The following is an 18,978-nucleotide window of genomic DNA, read 5'->3' as shown; positions in this document are numbered from 1 at the left end:
CTTTGGGGTCAGTCAGTGCCAGGCTGAGCAGAAGGAACATTACTTCCGGATAAGCTTTATATTGTCTATTCTGTACCACAAGTAACTGAATTAAAACATGCAGCGTACATTGTATCGGATGACGTGCTTAGCTGTGCAAAAAGTGAGCATGGTCAGTAACATAGCAAGCTTCATTATGTCAATGCTCACTCCTGCGTTGAGCCAGATGTTTGCCGGAATCTCGGAGCATCAGGGGTACCTTGGTTGCAACCCTACCTACAGCTCAGACAAGCATGGTCCGGCCGCAAAAGTGACAAGCATTGGCCGTGGTTTTCGCATGACGCGCAGCCGCTATTTTGCAAGACGCGCGGCCGCGAGATGCGCTCTGTGGAGGGGGATGGGCGAGCACGGGAGGCAGAGCGAGGCGGGCGCACGGGAGAGCGAGAGGAAAGCCATATGGTGCCTCTGCTCGTAAGCGCGCGCCCACGCACATGCACGCAAGCTGTAGGCCGGTCATGGTAGCATTTTTTGAAGCCCTTACTAAAAGTCTCGCCAGACCAGCGCATGGGCTGGGTCAGGCGAGACCTAAAAACAAGGACAAGTTGGAAGGGACGAAAAAATTAAGCAAATAGACACGCATTTAAGTAGATAGTCCAACCTTTGCACTAAATTCAATTGAAAATGTGTAGTTTTCCAAACTGCTGAAAGGCCTCCAAACAGCAGGTGTGAATGGCTCCCCTCCCACACGGGGTCAGGAGAGGAGCCGTGGGAAAGGACTGCCGGAGGGAAGCGTTCGCTCGTCCTCGCAGACTCTCCAGACAAGTCTGAGCCGGGCCTCGTGCCAAGGCCTGGTCATTAATGCCTCTGCGCAGGATCACACACTGACGTGTAACATGAACAGCCCCACAGCGCCCACGTACTGGGATGTTAATCCTCCAGTTACAGAGGCGCCGAGTGACGTGGTCACACCGTGGATGCAAATTTAGCAGGTCACTCACTCTCCCTGCAGATATGGGCTCGTCAGAGCTGACCTTCCAGATCAGTGGCTGGATCCCAGATGTGCCTCCACACGTCTGCTGCACCGGATTGGCTGCTGGTGGTGTCAGTCACACCAGTGAAGAGGGAGTGCACGCCCCCGGCTGCCTGGCCTCAGTTACTCTTGGATGACGTCATATCGGTGATAACCTACATCTACTGCTTAAATCGGGCCATCTTAAATTATACAACTCAGCCTGTGGGTGAGCTCTCATGTCCAGGGTTGGACTGACCTACAGGGCAATCAGTCAGTGCCTGACTGGCTGGTCTTACAGATCAGTGGATGCACCGGCTTTTTAGGTCTCGCCTAGGCAGCGCATGCGCTGTCTCTACGAGCCCTAAAGTAATCTATATGTTGAGTGAAACTCCGCCTATTGGCGGCTTATATGTCCTGCTGCTTGCCATTTGTTTAAGGTTGGCATACCTTTTGTTATCTGGGTTTTAACTGGCTGTTGATCTGATACGGACTTCCGTTTAGTCCGGAAGCAGTAACGCCTAAGTACTGTTTTCATTCACTCTTCTGTTTGATGTGTGCTTCAGGTGAACTTTGTTTTAAGTTTTTGGCAGCCCAGCATAGTGAATTGAAGTTAATGGTTTCGCTTTCTGGGCGCTTAGTTTACGGTTTATTTTTTTCGTGCCTTTTTTCTTTTTTACGTGATGCTAGGGACCGTAATTTTTTGTTTTTTAAATAAAAGATAGTTTGCGCTTTTCAGAAACGCTACAGTATACGTTTCTAGACTCTTCCCTTCTATCCGTCTTTTTTTTCCGTGTCTTTGTACGCGATGCTAGGGACCGTCTTTTTTTGTTGTTTAAATAAAACATAGTTTGCGCTTTTCAGAAACGCTACATACAATAGGACAATGAGTTACGAGAAGATATTGTTCTTGCACTCAGGTTCATCAGTGTTGCCAAGTGCATCTCTCCCTCGACTCCTGGGACTTTCGCAGAGGGATCAGAATACTCCATGATGCTGTTTTTTCTTGCACATGTCAGTAAATGAGTACTTACATCATAACCTCCAGATTAAACTTTATGGACCCATAATGGGGTGGATAATATAAGCGGGCATTATCACAGTGTACAACCCTCGGCTCTTAAGTGCAACCCCTGTTGGCCTCTCTATTGAGGGGCAACAAATCGAGTGGGACTCAATCAGCATCTTTATCACCATTGGTAGTGGCATCAAGTGTGTGGGCTGTAGCGTTCTGGGTGCAAGGAAACAGAGGGGAAATAGTGAGTTTCAAATTAATTGTAGGAATTGGATTATGGAGTTAAGTCTGGTAAATTTGTCTTTATGAAGAAAATGCTGCAGCCGCACAAGTGCCTTTTTACAGTAGCCCTGCCTAGGCCTCCGCTTCTCAAGCAGTAGCCGCGGGCACGCCATTTTTCGCACTGCTGCGAGTCTTCCTAAGTGCCAGGTGTGTGCTCCACAGTGCTCAGCCCTTCTATTTCACCCATGAATGGGGTGCCCAGTAAGGCCAAATTGTGTTTCTTTTCCCAGAGGATGGCTCCTAACAACTCGGGCCAGCACCAAAACTTTTGATGCCACGGCTGATTTGCATATGATTGGTTCTCTGCTTACAAGCCTTATTTTGCATATGGTTGGACCCCTGTTGTAATGACTCATTCGAGCTAAGAATGATGGAGCGGAATGCTGCCAGGGGATTGCCCACTAGTTATAAATCATTGAATCGGGCCTTTCCAGCCATCATTTTTTTGCTGCCGCTTTGACATCTTTATATACCTTGCAGGGCTCACTCAGCCGTTGATCTTTTTGAGGTAAATACAAGTAGCATTGAGTTGATTCTTATTAAGTGTTATGCACTCGCAAGGGAATTTTCTGTGTATGCTGTAGGGAGCCGCACAAGTGCCTTTTTACAGTAGCCCTGCCTAGGTCTCTGCTTCTCAAGCAGTAGCCGCGAGCACGCCATTCTTCGCCCTGCTGCGAGTCTCCCTAAGTGCCAGGTGTGTGCTCTGCAGTGCTCAGCCCTTCTATTTCACCTATGAAAGGGGGGCCCAGTAAGGCCAAATTGTGTTTCTTTTCCCAGAGGATGGCTCCTAGCAACCCGGGACAGTAACAGAAACTTTTGATGCCACGGCTGATTTGCATATGATTGGTTCTCTGCTTACAAGCCTTATTTTGCATATGGTTGGACCCCTGCTGTAATGACTGATTGCGAGCTAAAAATGATGGAGCGGAATGCTGCCAGGGTATTGCCCGCTAGTTATAAATCATTGATTCAGGCCTTTCCAGCCATCATTTTTTTATTGTCTCTTTGACATCTTTGTATACCCTGCATGGCCGACTCAGCCGTTCATCTTTTCGAGGTAAATACAAGTACCATTGAGTTGATTCTTATTAAGTGTTACACACTCGCAAGGGACTTTTCTGTGTGTGCTGTAGTGAGTGCGACAGGCTGCTCGCTCCCTATAAGCCCAGTGAATATACTTTTAATCGCGGCTGCCGTTTCAGGAGCGCTTTGCTTAGTTGAGCCATCATCTAAGTTGGCGAAGGTTGTTTATGTAAGTAAGTGTAAATGCTTAAATGTGCACTAGAATTGCTACAAAGCTCATTTAAAAAACAAAAATCATTCAGTAGCGCTAGTACGTTTGCAAACGTGAAGAAGTGCTCTTTATTTTCCCCCGGAAATGGCATGCTGAACCCCACCCGCGGTTTGGTTTCATCCTCTCGAATGTTCTGCTTCCCTTGGGTGTCGCTGCGTTCTCAGTGGTTGTCTGTACTCCGGGTTCTTAAAGGAGGCAAACTAGTCTTTTCTGCCCTATGGAAAGTAAAACGAGTGATTTTTTTTTATCATTAGCAATGTTTATTGTTTATACCAGCACGGAGGAGGGTAATGAGGGACTGCAAATGAGCTCTGGACATTTTATTTTTGCAGCAAGGGCTCAAATTATATTCTCAGCCGTGGATCAAAACGGAGTGGACACCCATGGTGAGCAGGTTTCGGACGTAACAATATGGACCTTAGCAGGGGCTTTGTCAGTGGAAAGTTTGACCCCCCTTCCCTCCAAACAGCTACGGTTTCTCCTCTTTCCGTACCCCACCCCGCTCATTCATTCATTCTGCCGGCTGGCTTGTTGCCAGCGTTCCTTCCTGTGACGCAGCTCCTGGTGCCCTGGATCTCTCTGTAGTCTCTTAGGAGCACGGCTGCGGAGCTGCACATGGCAGAGCCTGCTTCTTTCCATTCCCCACTCCTGCTTCCCTCCCCTTCCACAGGCTCCGGTTTTCAAACACACTCGTCTACTTCCTTAAAATGACTTTAAGAGCCACAGCATCGGACTGTAATGCGGCAGAGCAAGGTGATGACGTGGCTGGTGCATCCATAACAAAAGGTTAAGAAACAACCTCAAGGCGCCACCTACTGGCGATAGTAATGTGATACAAAAGACCAACAAATTGCCATTTCCTAAGTTTTTGGAAATTGCTCTAGGAGGTAAACTTCTATGCTGCCTGCAGTGCTAAAAATCCTCCCCCTGTTCCTGCTTATCGGTGTGGCACATTAAAGCAACACTAGGCAGGTGCTTTATGGCGCTGCCTTAAGTGGGCGCTACGATTCAACTCGGGCTTCACACATGGCCCTGTAGCTAAGGCAGAGGGAGCACCAAAACAAAGCCAGGGGCTCTGAAAATACCAGCAATGCCAGGCCATGCTCATGACAGGAACATACCAATGACTCACCTCAAGATTGTTTTGTTGTTGCAATTTATAAAATCATGTAGACAGCACACACATCAATCTGCTGTACCTGTCGTTACATTACTGAAAGGCAGTGTACCTTTTTTTAAAGAGGAGAGAAACCCTTATCCCAGTTGCCCAAAGGTTGCTTCTAAACTTGCATGGGGTGCAATGCGGTGGAAAAGAAATAACCAAGCTCTCAGTTTTCAAAACATGTGGATCATGCTTTTTACACCATGCCCACTGAAAAGCCACATAGATGTTTTCTAATGCTATAGAAAAGCGTCTTGCTTATGACGTATATAACAAGCATTTACAATGCAGTAGGTCTCGCAATTGCCAGAGTTTGAGCTATTGGTGTAGGAGGGTAGGTTACCTCCACTTTTTGCTGGTGTTTCACTGTTTTCGACTTTAGTCTGGCTGGGACCCTGCTATTCAGGACCCCAGCCTAGCTGCTTCCTCTCTAAATTGATTGCATGTACTTTAGGTACACCACAGATTGGATTCTGGGGTACCCTTGTGAGTCCCTAGTATATGGTATACTATGTACCTAGGGATACGTACCCCAGAGGCCTACCAGGGGCTGAAGCATGTATTATGCCATCCCTGGAAAGCCACCCAAAATGACACCACAGGTCTGCTACTGCAGCCTGGATAAGGTGGTGCATGCACCCCTTACTAAGGTATGGGTTCACTATACCTCACCTAACACATAGTAACCTATCAGTCACCCCTATGGCAGGCCTTATCAATCCTGAAGGCAGGGTGCTTGGTTATATGTGAGAGGGTACCCAGGCATGAGCGGAGTCCCTCTGCAGCCTTCGGAATCTCTTCTCCGGGGTTGTCAGTGGTGCAGCCTGACCATATACTCTTAAGTGCATTATATCTTAAACGGTTTATGCTAACTTTGGACTGGCTGCAAAGAAACATGTCATGTTTGGTGTCAAACACCTTGGAATCATACCCCCACATCAGTTCTTGATGTGAGGATATGATCCCACCCTTCTAGAGGGAGAGACATGGATGTACTGGTATAACCGGTAGAAACTTAACAGAGCCCTGGCATCACAAAATGGATGCTGCAGCCACAGACACAAGTCTGGCCTCCTGCTGCTGACCGAAACTTCGGCAGTGGAGGCCTGGACAATAGGTTTCCTGTCACAGGGAGGTGTAACCACCTCCCAGACAGGCTGATGTGTATTGGGCCTGGGTGGGAGCACTCTCAGAGTGCTTTGAAGTCCTGCACTGGGGGCACATTTGGTGTCCCTGTACATAGTCCAGCGCAAAACGGTTCAGGGGCTTCCAGCCCCTGCTCTAGCATGAAACTGGACAAAGGAAATGGGTGTAGCCACCCCTCTTTCCAAACCCTCCCATAGGTGGGTCCCCAGAGCTAGTCCAACCCCTTCCTTAGGTATAAATAAGGAACCTCTGTAACCAGAACTTTAGATATCCCTGGACGAAACTCTGAAGCTAAATTCTGGAACTTCTATGCTCTACTAAAGACTAGAGGACTGAAGAAATCTCCCTTGGGGTCAAGGAGTGACTCCCCTGCTTGGCAGGCACCAACAAAGCATTTTGCCAGTCTGCATTTCCAAAGCTCCCGCCGGACTCCAAAGTATTTGCAGCCCAGAAAGAGGATTTCCAGACATCTCTGAGGACAACCCGAGTCCCCAGCAAAGCTGAGACCCACAGACCTCATGAGTAAAGTGGAACCAGAACTCCTGGTCACCGGGCACTTTTGCAAGTGCATTGACTTCTCGATGTCTCTTGAAGTCATGCTTGAGGTTACTTGTAACCCATACCTCGAGCAGAAAATCCACCAAAGATTGTCAGCCTAGTCACCCCGACTGACCCGTGGGCCGCCATTTTGTGTTTCCTCTCGAGGCTCCTTCGCGATCCCTGGTCCGTTGACAGGTGGGTCCCTGAGAAGGCAACTTTGATTTTCCTTGGGCTTTCCTGGTTGCTCCAGACCTGCCCTGACTTCCAACTAAGTCATGAGTTCCTCAGACCTTGCTGGTCTGCACCAAAGCATCTTTCTCCTTTCTGCGTAGGTTGCTGTTGCCAAGGCTTGTTGTGTCCAATCTGGGCACCAATGCTGAAGCACTCGGCATCCTTTGTGGGACAGCTCAAATCCAGCTCCTGGTTGTCCTCAACACCTCCTGGTCCTCGTGGCTGAAGAGTCAAACTTCACCTTCTTCACCTGAAATGTATTTATTTATTTATTTAGGAGCTTATAAAGCGCACTAATACCCGAGGGTGTCCTGGCGCTGTCATGCTGAGCATCCCTGAAGAACGAGGATCTAATCCCTGAACAACCAAGTCTTTAGCCCCTTCCTGAAAGGCATAAGTTCCTCCTCTCTCCTAAGATGTTCTGGAAGGGAATTCCATGCGGAGGCGGCGCCAAAGGAAAACTTCTTTCCACCCCAGCTAGCCTTTTTTATCCTGGGAACAACCACAAGGTTGTTCTCAGCAGAGCGTAGTGCCCTCCCTGGCACATACCGCCTAAAACAATCCTTCATGAACTCTGGGCCAGTGCCTTTCAGGGCCTTAAAAACCGTACACATGGCCTTAAATTGGGAGCGTCTATGAATCGGGAGCCAGTGGAGTTTCCTTATTCCTTCACGGACTGAAACATACTTAGGAGCACCAGTCAGCAGTCTTGCTGCCGCGTTTTGAACCACCTGCATTCTGTACAGATGTTTATTTTTCAGATTGAGGTACAAACTATTGCAGTAGTCGAGGCGCGACAGGACCAAAGCTGAGACAGCTAACCGGAAACCATCCTTGGGCAGGAATGTTTTTACCTTCCCTAGTATCCTAATGATGTGAAAGCATGAGGAAACCACTCCACTAACCTGACCTCCGAAGTCCAATTTCTGATCCATAACGACACCCAGGTTCCTAGCTTTTGGGGTAGGCACTGGCTGCTTCCCTAGAGCTTCGGGCCACATAGCTTGCGACCAGGTATTTGGATTATTTCCAAATATCATGACCTCAGTCTTGCCGGCATTCAGTTTGAGGCAATTTGCGGCCATCCAGCTTGCGATATCTTTAAGACAGTCATGACACCTAGTTGTCATGTCCACTTTAGATTCTCTCTGTATTGATAACACGATTTGCGTGTCATCTGCTTACGAGGTAAGTTGGAGGCCATAGGATCTAATCAAGGCTCCCAACGGACTAACATAAACGTTAAAGAGAGTGGAGCTAAGGGAAGACCCTTGCGGAACTCCGCACGGGAGGGCAAATGGTTTGGACACCTCAGCACCCAGCTCCACGGTTTGGGTCCTATCGGCCAAAAAAGACTTCAGGAGGCTCCAGGCCGTGCCTTCCACTCCTGTCTTAGCCAGCCGGTCCATCATCACACCATGATGCACCGTATCGAATGCCGCAGACAGGTCCAGCAGAATCAGGACTGCCTCACCCCCCTGATCCACACCCTCTCTCACTTCCTCCGTCGCCTTAATCAGGGCCAGTTCTGTGCTATGTCCAGCACGAAACCCGAATTGCGTTGAATCCAGGGCCTTAGTTCTCTCCAGGAAAAGGCTGAGTTGCCTATTTATGGCCTTCTCAAATAATTTTGCAGGCAGTGGGAGCCGCGAGATTGGTCTATAGCTGGTAGGGTCACTTTTTTCTAGAGTAGGTTTTTTAATTAGAGGTAGGATAGAAGCAATTTTCCATCTCCTAGGATAAATGCCTGATTCAATAATAGCGTTAAACAGAGGGGTCAACGTGGTGGCAATCACATCTGGGCAGTTTTTAAGGACTGCCACCGGACAGGGATCACTAGGAGCACGTGAAGGTGCAGCCAGCAAAAGACCAGTGACCTCCTCCGATAGTAACGGGATAAAACCCCTTAATCTATCCTGAGGCCAAACTGACCCGGCATCCGCCCTTTGTGCTGCAGATCCACCATCTCCATAGACTTCGGCAAAGGAGGAGAAAATCCCCGCCACTTTAGTCTGAAAAAAGGTGGCTAAGGTCTCACACATATTAGCACTGGTTGCTGAGGTAGGTTCCGCCAGAGTTGTAAGTTTGGTTATGGTCTTAAACAACTCTCTAGAGGAAGAACTAGCCCTCTCTATTTGCTCCGTGAAGTAAGTTTTTTTAGCTTCAATTATTAGATTTTTATAGATAGAGAGGCTCCTTTTGTAATTTTCTTTATTAGTTGGACTGTACCCGTTCCGCCATTTCCTCTCCAATTTCTTACAAGCCGTTTTGGCAGTCTGCAGAGATTCTGAGAACCACGGCGCCGAGGGCAATGCCCTTTTAGGCGTGAAAGATTTCTCAGGCGCAAAAATATCGCAGGCCCTCTCAACCCACTTGGAGTATAAGTCGACAGCATTATTTACGTCCGACGGGATACTGGGGGCATTGAGCCTTAGGTAATTCCCCATTACTACCCTATCTATGTTTTTCCAAGCCCGGCTCACAATCTTAACCCTTGGCTTGGAGCTAGACTGTGTCTGACAACCAGAGGAAAGTGTAAAAATTATAGCAGCATGATCGGACCAAGGGAGCGGCAAAATATCAACGATAACCAGGTCAGGCTTGTTCGTAAAAATGCCATCCAGGGTGTGCCCTGCTGTATGCGAAGGTCCTGCCACCCTTTGTTCCAACCCTCCTGCAGCCATAAATTCCGTAAGTTGCATATTATCTGGATCTAATGGATCCTCCAAATAAAAATTAAAATCACCCATGACGGTGAACGAGTGCGCACAAAGTCCGTCCTCTACCAAAGTACCAAGGGCCTCCAAAAACGTGCTTCTGGGTCCAGGGGGACGGTAAATCAGAAGTGCTTTAAACGTGTTCCGGGGAGACAGGCGAACGATGATAGATAGGGCCTCACACGCATTGTTGGAGGCTGTGGAGAATGAGGGATCCAGGCTGTTGTGATAGATCACCGCAAGCCCACCCCCCCTTCCTGACGGTCGGTCCAACGTGAAGCAGAGGAAATTTGCAGGGAGGGCCTTCACAATATCGGGGCCTGAGGAGTTGTTTGTCCAGGCCTCCGTAATAAAAGCAAGTTTGATCTGGTGCTGCTCCATGAACAGACTACATTCCAGACTGTGCTTGACCAGAGACCTAGCATTCACTAACAGGCATTTCCATGGTGGGGCTCTATTCTCTCTAACATGCGGGCCCTTCCTCTCTCTATTCCCTGCACTGCCATGGGCTGCAAAGATAACTTGTAGAGGGAATTGACAGCACCCAACATCGGTGGGCATTCGCCTATCGTCCTCCTGGTCACAGGCAAGTGACCCAGACTCTGTCCCCTCTGCTTTCAGGTTCTTCACATCTTCGATCCAGGCTTGGATCTCTTTGGACACTTCACAAACCTTCCCGGCACCAGAACTTCTTTGCCAGCTCCCATTGAAATCAACGACGCGACCTGACACAATTTGATACCTATGCACCTGGCTTCCCTGGGTGAGGTAACACGAGTACTCCGGTGCTCCCATGGGTGCTGACCCTAGAACTTCCTAAGGCCCAAAGGGTTTGGTCCTGACTCATTTCTAAGTGTCCCTAATCTTTAAAAATCTAACTGTGACTTTCCCCATATAGAAGCTAACGGGAGCTCACAGCTGTGTTCTCACACTGCACACGGCCCCGTGGGTCTCCTGTGTCACTACCTTGGGTGGTTCCTTGGGGTTCCAGCGATTCTGCAGGCTCTAGGCCTTGTGTCTAGTTAAGTCGTGGTTCTTATACCACTATTTTAGTATATGGTTTGGCTCGCCCCTAGGGCCTGACGTGTATTTGTGCTATTTTACTGTCATATTTGAAGTGTAACTTATGTGTTTGACCTCTAGCCTCATAAAGAGACTAGGAGGGTGTGTTTAGGAATAAATACATATATTCTATGTATACCTGGTGTGGTTCTCCTTTCATTTGGTCATTCAAGAGATTATAGACGGGTAAAACAAGCTGCTTTACATTCCTTCAAGACTTAGCCTGAAGGCTGCTCTCCATAGCTACCACTAGGATAGCTTTCAATAAAGGTTGTCTTTAACCTATCACCATAAGGGGATGTGTGACTGATACAAGGTGCCCACTAGAACTAGTGGACAGCATATACCAGGCCAACGTCTCACAATTGGCATTGTAAATAACAATGCCTTTTATTTATGTGTTTTGAAAACCTACAAGCGGTGCATAAACACGCAATTTCCACTTATAGTCGTTGCTAAGGAGAAGCAAAGCTGGCAGAAACTGCGCCTCTTGTACTGCTAGTCTTGATTCTCGTAAGCAAGGACTATAAGTTTAAAGTGCATGTTTGTGCATCACTTGCAGGCTTTCAAAACACTTAAATAAAATGCATTGTCATTTACAATGCCAATAACGCAAACTCTCGCAAATGGGAGACCTATTGCATTGCAAGTGCTTGTTATCCATTTGTGGGCCTCTTTTATGGTGGGCCGTTTTTTTTCTGTTGATTTCCCTGATATTAGCACAAACCTTGCATTTCCCCCTTTGCCTACCATTAAAGTGGAAGCTATTTCGGGGGGGGGGGGGGGGGAGGAATCAAAATGAAGCCGTTATGGCTTAAAAATTCGTGAGTCTCGTGCCTGAGTCGGGTCTAGCGGCATGTATGTAACGGGTCTCTTTTAGTTGAGAGCCAGGGGGTTGAATGTGTGTCCCTTTGCGACCCTAGTCACGTCTGATTGCTATTCATGCTGTGTTTAAGTTCTGATCAGTTTCCACCTCCTGGACTGCTTTGACTCGCGCTCTAGCGACGCCTGAGAGACAAGTTCAGAAATGGTATAGCTGGTACCCGAACGGGCCTTAAGGTTTGAAACACATCAGTACCCACCACACACAGTGCCCAGTAACCACCCACTGCCAGTCGGTGAGGTTTAAACAATGAATCGGGCTACGTTACATCCGATTTCAAAAAGCTTTATTCGACAGTAAGTCTTAAAAGCACATTGGTACATTAAATACAAACAAAATAAATATCACAAGACAATCCACACACATTAAAAAACCATTAAATCCAAATAATTACTGTCGAAAATAGGATTAAAAACCTTATAAATAGCTAAAAATTCTCAGAACATAAAAGGGAAGGCTTAACTCATGATGGTCACTAGCTGGCAACAGGTTGGATGGAAGTTCGAGTGCGTATTATCCAAGTCCAACTTAAAAATTTAGCCACAGCCACCGCTATGCAAGGTGAACAATCAGAGCCTAGTATCCTTAATGCTTCTTTATATCTTCGGATAGCTAACCTGAGGCAGATGGGTCTAAGCCATTTGCGACGCGGAGCAGCATAGAGAGGGCATACAAAAAACACATGTGCTACAGATTCAGGCATGTCTAGACAATTATGACATCTGGCATCCATGTTGGGGGACCATTTACTTGTAAATAACTTGACCGGAAGAGTACCTACTCTAAATTGAAAATATAACTTCCGGTCTTGAGGCCTCTCAATAATGTCCCAATATGATTCGCATTTTGGACGTAATTTGTGATCTAAAAACCGACCAGTTAAATTCGTGGACAAATTAGCTCTGTGGGATTCTAACTGGACCATTTCCCAATATTTTTCCTTTATGTGTTTTTTTGTTGGGAAGATTGAAAGGTCCGGTTTATCCCACAAGATACTCAGGTCTAACTTTAATAGAAGAGACCTAATTTCCTTTAGCCACTGAATTTTATGAAAATGGTCAGCCTGAATCACATCCTTCAGACCCTGTACATAATGAATTAGTTCAGGGGTTGTCCAAATACGCCTCCAATACAACAATGGGCGCAACCTGGCTAGATCAGCGATGTTTTTACTACCTAGATTCAACAAAAGCGGGACAGTTGGAGTACTTTGAGGCACTCCTACCAATTTGCGTAGAAAAATATTCTCCGCTTTAGCTAAACGGTTCAAGTTGGTAAAGCCCCAGAGTTCAGAACCATAGAGAGCTGTGTTAACAACTTTTATATTATACACCTCAAGAGCAGGAGTGATTGGCCTTGTTAGAGAGGACCTATATTTAAGGGATAGAGCACCTGCAAGCTGGTGGAATTTTAGTAAGGCCATGTCCATGTGACGGTTCCATCCCATATTAGTTTGTAACAAGATTCCAAGATAAACAAAGGAATCAACCTGTTCAAGGGGTGTGCCATCGAGAAAGATTCTACCCTTAAAGGAATTGGCCCGGGTCAAGGGCATGAACTTTGTCTTTGAGGTGTTGATCTCAAATCCACGCTGCTGACAGAACTCTCCGAATGCATTAACGGCCTTCTGCAGGCCGCTCGGGGTTCGTGAGACAATTAGGGTGTCGTCCGCGAACATGAGAACAGGCACGCGAGCTCCAGCCAATATAGGCGCATCAGTGGGGGAACTGTTAAGATGTTCAACTATTCCGTTTATATATAGGGAAAACAGGGTGGGAGCCAGGACACACCCCTGGCGAACACCACGCTCGACAGGGAATGTATCCGTGACCTCACCCTGGGCCCCACATCTGATTCTCGCGTAGTTGCTCTCATGCAGGCGGACAAGAAGGGTCAAAAGGTCAGGCGGCATCCCCTGTGCGGCAAGAACGGACCATAATTTACTGCGGGGGACTAAATCAAAGGCCGATTTTAAATCTACAAACACTGCATAAAGTGTCCCTCTAGATAACAGCACATTTCTCCAATATAATAAAATAAAGAAAAGAACTTGGTCGATCGAACTAGTGCATGGGTGAAATCCAGCCTGGTAAGGGGATAAGATGTTTTGATCCTCAATCCATGCTTGTACTTTGCCCTGGACTAGACGACCAACCAGTTTTTGGGCTGAGTCTATGAGGCTAATAGGCCTGTAATTATTTGGTAGTGATTTGTCCCCCTTTTTGAAAACAGGGATGATCTCGGCTCCCTTCCATGAAGATGGAATAGGAGCTCCTCTGGCCACTGAGTTTGCTAGCAATGCAAAATACTGGCACCAAGAGGGCCTATCACTCAGGAAGATGTCAGCTGGAATACCATCCATACCTGGGGCTCTACCTCTGGTAACACAGTCTAATGCTAGGTTTACATCTTCAGCTGTGAACAGATTATTTTGGAAAAGGATAGTGGGTGGAAGGCTACTAACCAATGACACCTGGTTACAGGCGTATTGGGGTCTTAAAAATTCTAACCATTGATGCTGGGGTACATTATTTTGTGGGGGATCCCCTTGCCCATCCCTATCCCATTTTATAATATTCCAAAATTGTTTGGAGTCTTTGGAAGCACAGGCCGATTTCAAGTCCTGCGCCCTGTCCTCATCCCATTGCCTTTTTGCCGCCTTTTGAGCCGATCTATAGGAATCCCTTGCCTCACGTACTCTCATGGGGTTCTTTGCCTTTATTTCTTTCCTCAATATTGACCTAACAACTTTACAGGATTTATTGTACCACTTAGCTGTGGCCATTTTTGGATTTCTGTTTCCCCCAAGAGAAGCATTCTGGAAAAATGTCTTGAGTCTACAGAAGAGGTTATCATGGGCCTCAAGCATAATATAAGGGAAATCCTGTCTATCAATTTGAGTATTTAATTTTACCAGTTCCTTTGTAACTTCATTTTTAAGTGCAGCCAGCTGGGCAGGGTTCTCTGCTACTTTGTCCCATTTGACATGACGCATATTGTTAGTGACTACAATATCCAAAGTAGTGGTTACTCCACCTATGGGCTCTATTTTATCCCCTGTTTGGACATTAAATAGTGAACAAAGGGGGTTGTGGTCGCTTTCTATCTGAAATTTAATGACCATATCAACTAGCCTATGCCAAAATCTAATGTCCACCAATAGGTAGTCAATCCGGCTACTATTCCTCCCGTTATCAAAGGTGCATGCACCCTGTTGGTCTGAGGGGGTTCTCCCATTTGCTGCTCTTAATCCTCTTTCGAGACACATAGATTTTAACTGGATTGCTGCAGCTGACCATCTTTTGATAGCAGGGAGACCAATCTTAGGGATACCCCATCTATTATCCTGTTCGGCAGAGATGTCCTGATCTTCTTGGCCGAGTGGTTCATAAGTGGTGTTAAAATCACCCCCCACTATAGAAACAAACTGTACTGGAAGGCCCTCTAATTGGGTGTCAAGAGCTGTGACAACCTCTGAGATGCGCCCTCCTGGTTGGCCTCTGGAATAGACATTGAAAATGGCCAGTTTGTTACCATCAGGCCATTCAAGTCTAACTGCCAGAATGTCATTTGACAAAACTCTGACCTACTGTACCATACAACTCAGGGTCTGGCGAATCCATATCACCAGGCCTCCAGCAGGCCGACCTTTTAGGCTTTTAACAGCAGGGATAAAAAAGTTGAGATATCCTACTCGAAAAACCGCATCTACCGACCAAGATTTCTGAAAGAGGATGATATCATGCTGGTCGATGAATTTACACCATTCCAAGGATGAAACCTTGTTACCAATTCCCGCAAGGTTCCATGAAATGAGGGATAAACCATCCTTTCTGGATTGGGGGATGATCAACTTTGTGAGATTTTTTGAGCCTCCCAGAATCACATCTCGACCCTCTATACAGTGTTCTACCTCAAGTTTAAGTAAAGGATGAGGATTTGACGTTGTACCGTGAGTTTCAACGAAACTTTCGACACCCTTTGGATTCAGGTTCCCCACTACTGCAGGTTGATTTTTGTTGGAAGGCTCTATGATCCTCATTAATTCCACCTGAATACCAGTAGGTAAGATTGGTCCTAGATGGTCACCCTTATTAACCTGTGCAAGATGGTTATTCAGTTGAGTCTCCCTATATGGGCTACTGAATACAATATGACCTGGGCTCAGCAGTCAATCACAATCCTCCATGTCTGTCAATACCCCATAACGATTCCTCAAGTTAATTCCATCAGAAAAGGGTGGTAAGCCCCCAGTCATTAGCGGGCGCCTATGAATGGGCATTGAGCTTGACCTGGAACTAGACCCTTCACACAACAGTCGGTCATAAAAGAATTCTAAAGTTAATGGGATTATGGCCGAACTCCTAAATTGTGGGGGGAATAAATTCACTAATACAGTCAGCAATACTTGGGGATTTGAAAAATTTACAACTATACAGTCGCCCCCAAATCTCTTCTTGGTCGTTCCCAGCACAAGGTACCCTTCTGGCCATTATGATATCCTTGGCTAATTGTTGTTTGCCCCTATCGGAGATCCTCATATTATTGGATAACCAATAAAGGGCTTTATCAATTAGATTACCAGCAAGTTCTTCTTTACCAGGATTTAAGTACTAGGGGCGAGGCCTCAGGTATAAGCTGAAATGATTCTCTATCTACGGAGGTCAAATGGTGATCACATCGAGTGTCAGGGCTGATAGTAGAGTTTGGAAAAGTAGCCCCCTTACCCGATTTTACTGGGACCCTGGTATTCATAGCACCATCGGAGACTAAAATTTGCTCCTTCAAGCTAGGGTCTACATTCCCAGTTAAGGTGTCGGCCTGACTCAAAGATTGAGGTGGAAGTAGAACTGGGGTTCTTGTAATAGCTGGCTGGGACACAGACTCCAATAGGAGTAAGTCGCAACAATCTGACGGTGGGTTAGTTGGACAATTCACCCCACACCTTCTTTCTATACCAGACATTTTTTCCTCGAGGGAGGATACCCTAGCTAGAATAGGGACCAGAATAAGATCTAATTTCCCTTTGAAAACAGCCCAGAGAAATTCCATTTGATCCTCTAAAAGAGGTTTGAGGGTATTAGGTTTGGCTGTTTTAGGCCTAGGCTTGTGTGTTCCTATCCCCTTCGGAGGATCAACCTTTCTCTGTGACACCACCCCACCAGCCCTAGTGCATCGTCTTTTCTTTTGTGCGGGAGGGGGGATAGTACTAGGTGCAATATCATCAGTATAGCCTGTTAAGGAGGTTCTGAGGGACTGATCATGATTACTCTTATCATTTTCTATCAATCCCTGGGAAGATCAGATACTGTGGGCTCCATCTGGGACATTATCCCTTCTGGTTCTTCATGGACCATCGCAATGGTGGTAAGTCCTGGATCCAATGAGAGTCTTCTTTCAGTTCTTTCTATTTCATCGTTAAGCATACTAGATACTTTCACCAGGTACGAGTCCAGAGTAGCTACGCCCCCTCCATTGTCTCTAGCACCATTTATTATCCTTTTCACCATTCTCCTTTAACAGGTATCTATTATAAACAGTACCTTTAGGATGTCGACCTTAGGGGGGTGGCCCAGCCCTGCCACCTTCAGCCCCTGACGGCCAAAGACGGCCCCACCCTTGTCCCAGGCTTCTCCCGGCGTCACCCGCGCGCGTACCGCGACGCGGAGGAAGCCTCTCCTTTTTCAGCGCCTCCGGGCGCGATGCAGCAGGGAAGTGACGTGGTGCCGCTAAGCACCCTGGGAGCTGTAGTCTCCCCCAACTGCGGCCGGTGGGCTCTGGTCGGCGGCAGGGAAGACACAAAGCGTCAGAGCCCCCAAGACCAGGAGCACAGCCCAAACAGGTACGAGTGCCTCAAACCACACTCTCCAAATGTGCAACAGCCCCTGATCTCACCTTTACCACCTCACCTACATTTGCTGGAAGTGAACACTCTGCTCTGAAGCTGGGTGTGATATTTCCCTCTCAAAGAAAGCCCCCGGGCCTTGCATCGGAATCCCTGCCACCCTACCTGTAGTCCAGGGACACCGAGAGACATGGGCTTTAAGTCTGAATACACATTTGCCAAAATAGTGTGACCTTGGGCACTCACTTTTTTAACTTATTCCTCTGCTCCCTTCCTGGCGAGATTGGGAGAACTTAGAATCAATATAAAACTGTTACTAAGCGTAAAGTAAGAAAAAGGACTGATGCCACCTGGAGGAGGGAAGAAGGGTCCCGTGTTGTGATATCCACCAAAATGCAATAAGGTGGCAAATGTCTTTGCAACAAGCAGATGTGTGCGGCAGTCTTGGGTTTACTGCTTTAACAAACCGATTGATCCTGGGCAAATCACACTTACCCTCTGCTCTGTCCACTTATCCAACGACATGTTAGCACCTGGAAACAGGGTTAGTGTGAGAAATAAGCATTTAGGGCCAACTCCCAGGTATGTCACCAGCACGGTTTTCATTCAAACATCCAGGGCTGTTTATCGGCTGATGGCTGGGCTGGATTTGCATCTCTATAGACGAGCGAGCTCCTGAGGCTGCATGACCCCTGCTGTCCTGCAGCTCCTCCTTTCTACCTGCAACAGGCATCTCTTTCACTGGTCAAGGCTGCGTAACCCCTGCTGTCCTGCAACTCCTCCTTTCTACCTGCAACAGGCGTCTCTATCACAGCTGAAGGCTGCATGACCCCTGCAGTCCTGCAGCTCCCTCCTCCCACCTGCGACAGGCATCTCTTTCACAGGTCAAGGCTGCATGACCCCTGCTGTACTACAGCTCCCTTCTCCCAGCTGCAACAGGCGTCTCTATCACAGCTGAAGGCTGCATGACCCCTGCAGTCCTGCAGCTCCCTCCTCCCACCTGCAACAGGCATCTCTTTCACAGGTCAAGGCTGCATGGCCCCTGCTGTCCTGCAGCTCCCTCTTTCCCAGCTGTGACAGGTATCTGTTTCACAGGTCAAGGCTGCACAACCCCTGCTGTACTGCATCTCCCTCTTTCTATCTGTGACAGGCATCTCTTTCACAGGTCAAGGCTGCATGACCCCTGCTGTTCTGCAGCTCCCTCCTCCCAACTGTGAAAGGTATCTCTTTCACAGGTCAAAGCTGCATGACCCCTGCTGTCCTGCTGCTCCCTCTTTCCAGCTGCAACAGGTATCTCTTTGACAGGTGAAGGCTGCATGACCCCTGCTGTCCTGCAGTTCCCTCATTCTACCTGTGACAGGCATTTCTTTCATAGGTCAAGGCTGCATGAACCCTGCTGTCCTGCAGCTCCCTTTTTCTACATGCGATAGGTATCTCTTTCACAGGTCAAGGCTGCATGACTCCTGCTGTCCTGCAGCTCCCTCTTTCCAGCTGCGACAGGTATCTCTTTGACAGATGAAGGCTGCATGACCCTTGCTGTCCTGCAGCTCTCTCTTTCTACCTGCGACAGGTATCTCTGTCACAGGTCAAGGCTGCCACACCCCTGCTGTCCTGCAGCTCCCTTTTTCTACCTGCAACAGGTGTCTCTTTCACAGGTCAAGGCTGCATGACTCCTGCTGTTCTGCAGCTCCCTCTTTCCAGCTGTGACACGTATCTCTTTCACAGGTGAAGGATGCGTGAACCCTTCTGTCTTGCAGCTCCCTCTTTCTACCTGCGACAGGTATCTCTTTCAAAGGTCAAGGCTGCGCAACCC

Source organism: Triturus cristatus, chromosome 6, assembly GCF_964204655.1.
Source record: "Triturus cristatus chromosome 6, aTriCri1.1, whole genome shotgun sequence".
Classification (NCBI taxonomy): domain Eukaryota; kingdom Metazoa; phylum Chordata; class Amphibia; order Caudata; family Salamandridae; genus Triturus; species Triturus cristatus.
Note: the sequence above shows the minus strand (reverse complement) of the source record.